Source organism: Cherax quadricarinatus, chromosome 41 (assembly GCF_038502225.1).
Source record: "Cherax quadricarinatus isolate ZL_2023a chromosome 41, ASM3850222v1, whole genome shotgun sequence".
Classification (NCBI taxonomy): Eukaryota; Metazoa; Arthropoda; class Malacostraca; order Decapoda; family Parastacidae; genus Cherax; species Cherax quadricarinatus.
In genome coordinates this window covers 1045793-1050488 of record NC_091332.1, presented here as the reverse complement: position 1 = coordinate 1050488, position 4696 = coordinate 1045793, and positions in this window count along the sequence as shown.

Genomic DNA, 4696 nt, shown 5'->3' with positions numbered 1-4696 from the left:
CAAGTGCAAAGAAAATGATAGGATGGATAATGAGAACGTTCAAAACGAGAGATGCCAAGCCATTGATGATCCTTTTCAAATCACTTGTTCTCTCTAGACTGGAATACTGCTGTACATTAACATCTCCATTCAAAGCAGGTGAAATTGCAGATCTAGAGAGTGTACAGAGATCCTTTACTGCACGTATAAGTTCTGTCAAGCACCTTAACTACTGGGAACGCTTGGAAGCACTTGACTTGTACTCGTTGAAATGCAGGAGAGAGAGATATAATCTACACTTGGAAAATCCTGGAAGGAATGGTCCCGAATCTGCACACAGAAATCACTCCCTACTAAAGTAAAAGACTGGGCAGGCGATGCAAAATACCCCCAATTAAAAGTAGGGGCGCCATTGGTACACTAAAAGAAAACACCGTAAGTGTCCGGGGCCCAAGCATTAGGGGAATTACCAATAAACCCCTGGCTGTCTTCAAGAGAGAGCTGGACAGATACCTAAAGTCAGTGCCGGATCAGCCGGGCTGTGGCTCGTACGTTGGACTGCGTGCGGCCAGCAGTAACAGCCTGGTTGATCAGGCCCTGATCCGCCGGGAGGCCTGGTCATGGACCGGGCCGCGGGGGCGTTGATCCCCGGAATAACCTCCAGTTATCCAGGTAAGAAGCAGTGTGAGTGACACTGCCTGAAGGAGCAGTGTGAGTGACCCTGCCTGAAGGAGCAGTGTGAGTGACACTGCCTGAAGGAGCAGTGTGAGTGACTGCCTGAAGGAGCAGTGTGAGTGACACTGCCTGAAGGAGCAGTATGAGTGACACTGCCTGAAGGAGCAGTGAGAGTGACACTGCCTGAAGGAGCAGTGTGAGTGACACTGCCTGAAGGAGCAGTGAGAGTGACACTGCCTGAAGGAGCAGTGTGAGTGACACTGCCTGAAGGAGCAGTGTGACACAACATGAACACTAGTATGTGATAGTATGAGGCACACATGAACACCAGTATGTGATAGTATGAGGCACATAACATGAGAACCAGTATGTGATAGTATGAGGCACATAACACGAAAACCAGTATGTGATAGTATGAGACTTATGAACACTAGTGTACAGGCTGTCATGTGTTGGCCAGCTGTGGTAGTGGAGGCTTGTGTTTGTGTTGGTGTGGGTGGCACCCTGACGACACATGGTGCCAGCCAGCTGGTGGGATACTCTTTCCCTCCCTCCCTCCATCAGTCCCTCCCTCCATCCTCCCTCACTGTAATGTCATTAAAAACAGCTAATTACTCCGGCAAACATATTAGACACTGTTCCCACTCTTCGTCCTCCTGCATATGTTGCCTCCTCCTTCCCTTTAGTTCTCTGTTTCCCCTCCTAGCACCTCACTACTCTCCCTTCCAAGCACCTCACTACTCTCCCTTCCAAGCACCTCACTACTCTCCCTTCCAAGCACCTCACTACTCTCCCTTCCTAGCACCTCACTACTCTCCCTTCCTAGCACCTCACTACTCTTCCCTCCTAGCACCTCACTACTCTCCCTTCCTAGCACCTCACTACTCCCCCTTCCTAGCACCTCACTGCTCTCCCCTTCTGGCACCTCGTTATTCTCCCCTTCTGGCACCTCGCTATTCTCCCCTTCTAGCACCTCGCTATTCTCCCCTCCTAGCACCTCGCTATTCTCCCCTCCTAGCACCTCGCTATTCTCCCCTCCTAGCACCTCGCTATTCTCCCCTCCTAGCACCTCGCTATTCTCCCCTCCTAGCACCTCGCTATTCTCCCCTCCTAGCACCTGACCACTGTTTGATTCTTCCATCCAACTAACTTGTCCCTCTACTCTCTCTCTCTCTCTCTCTCTCTCTCTCTCTCTCTCTCTCTCTCTCTCTCTCTCTCTCTCTCTCTCTCTCTCTCTCTCTCTCTCTCTCTCTCTCGCTCTCGCTTTCTTTCTCTTTTTGCCATTTCACTCTCTCCTGACTGACTCTTACGGCCGTCAACAAACTAACAATTCTTCCACTATCCAAAACTCAGCTATTGCCCTTAACTACCAATCCCACATTTACGTACCTACCCACTTTTTTTTATTCGGGGGGAGGGGTCATCGTCCCCGCGACCCGATCCTAGACCAGACTTCCTGGTTGATGGCCTGATCAATCAGGCTGTTGATTATAGCAGCCCAGTGTAGGTATCATAGTCCGGGTGATCTAGTATTTCCTTAACCTATAAAGTTCCATCTTGACAATAGGAAGGCGTCATGTGCCTGATACCTATGGGCAAGTTTTTCTTACACTGCTGCCTAGGATAAGCCAAAAAAGCTAAGCAGTGTAGTTTACTTCCAATATTCTTTTTAGGTGCGTCGCCAGGATGCCACCCACGACAGCTGACTAATTCTTAGTACCTATTTACTACTAGGTGAACACATACTTGCCTACTTGCAGTAAAATTAGTGTAGTCTGCTGTTATGGGTCCTGCAAGTCATGTCCTGGGCAAAAATGACGATACGAAAAGAGATTCCAGTCCTGCTGGAAGTACTCAGTATTACCTGGAGAGGGTTTCGGGGGTCAACGCCCCCGCGGCTCGGTCTGAGATCAGGCCTCGTGGTATTGGGCGGAAATATATCTGCACATTGCAGTGCGTCTGTGTAGGCCTTCGGGATCGCTAATAGCAACAGCCTGGTTGACCAAGTGGTCGTCAAGGAAACTGATCCCAAATATGTCATAGTTAGGTTAATTCAAATAAAACTGCTATGTCTATCTCCTTGCAAACTCTTCCTACATTTTCTACCATTCCTTTTATCCCTTCTTATATTGCCTATTTAATTAAATAATTTCTAACCACCCTTTACCATGAGACGGTTTTTTTTTATTTCCTGGTAAACTGGTGTTGTGTGACGCAGTTGAAGGGCGAGAGCTGTTTACTGTGTCTGTGTCTGTGTCTGTCTGTCTGTCTGTCTGTCTGTCTGTCTGTCTGTCTGCAAGACAAGCCGCTGGGGATGTCCATCCCCCGTACTTGTCTTGCATGTGTGTGTGTGTGTATATGTATGTATGTGTATATATATATATATATATATATATATATATATATATATATATATATATATATATCTCGAGGTGTTAGAAGACTTGCGAATGAGGTGGGTTGGTTTAGGGAAGTGGAAGGGAGAGGGATTGGTAAAGATAATCCCCCTTTAGAATTTGTGACGGTAGACCAGATTGAGAGTAGGCCTATTTTGGGTGAGTAGAGGAGGTGAGCTATGTCGTTTGTAAGGAAAGGAAGTGAGCGGACATTTTTTTTCTGCTGGGAGACATTGCATCTGGGACAAGAGCTAGACTAGCACTGGGTATGTTGGCAAGTGTTCTCTGTAGGATCACTAACTGAGTCACAATTACGGCATCTGTAAACTTTCCCATTTTATATAACTGGTATAGGAATTTCTTATTGTAGCCTTTACGGCCAAGTCACCTTGAAGATACCAGAGGAATAGTTTTCGGGGGTTAACGCCCCCCGCCCAGACTAGGCCTTCTGTTAGATGGTTAAGGTATGATCATCGAGACTGTCACTGCTGGCCACACTCAGTCCAACGTACGAACTACAGTCCGGTTGGTCGGGAACTGACTTGAGAAACTTATCAAGTTCCCTGTTGAAGACAAAGGTTTGTAAGTAATCCCCTTTCCGTATTATTGGAGAAGGTGTCTGTCGGTAATACCCCTTATGCATGATAGGAGTGAATTCTGTGTACATACTTGAGACCAATCCTAGGATTTTCCAGATGTGAATTATCATACATCTCTCACCAGTGTTCGAAGGAGTACGGGTAAAGCGACTTCAAACGTTCCCATTAATTTAGGTGCATGACTGAATTTATACATGCATTGAAGGTTCTCTGCATTCTTTATGTCTTCACTTTCGCCCTCTCCAAAACGGACTGTTTATATTCAACAGTATGGCGACCCTCTGGCCCTCATGTCTATCACAGCCTGGTAAATCTGGCACTTGGCGAAGATATTTGTCGAGATTCATCTTGAAGACTTCTACACTTGCTTCATCAGTATTTCTGATATCTTCTAGCAAGATGTTAAAAAGTCAGGGACACTGTTATCTTGTGATCCCTGAAAGTGAGATCCTCTGACATCATCACTTCTAAGTTCCTCACGTTAGTTTTTTTTGCTCTTTCGTGTTAATTATAATTAGTTTTATACTTCGCTTCAATTTTTATTACCTCAGTTTTTCCATCACGGAGTAATTGAAATTTGTCCTCGTTGAGCATCATATTGTTTTCTGTGACTCACCGTAAGACTTGGTTTATATTACTAGTGCAGCAGCTTAATGTTCTCTCTTACTCCAGTACAATTCCTTGCACACCTTTGAAAAGTTACAATTGTTTATCACGATTTTCAGGCTCAGTCTTTCACCTATACAAACCATCACCTTCACCAACACTAGTCATCACAAACCGTCACCTTCACTAACACGGGCGTCATCACCGTCACCTTCATAAGAACATAAGAACATAAGAACATAAGAACGAAGGAACACTGCAGAAGGCCTACTGGCCCATGCGAGGCAGGTCCAAGTCCCTACCGGCTTAAGCCAATGCACCCAACCTAGTCAGGTCAGGTCACATTGACTCAAGGGAGGAACACGGCAACCGACCCGTTAGCACAAGCTATCAGGTCTAACTCACACCCACCCACATCTACTCATGTATTTATCCAACCTA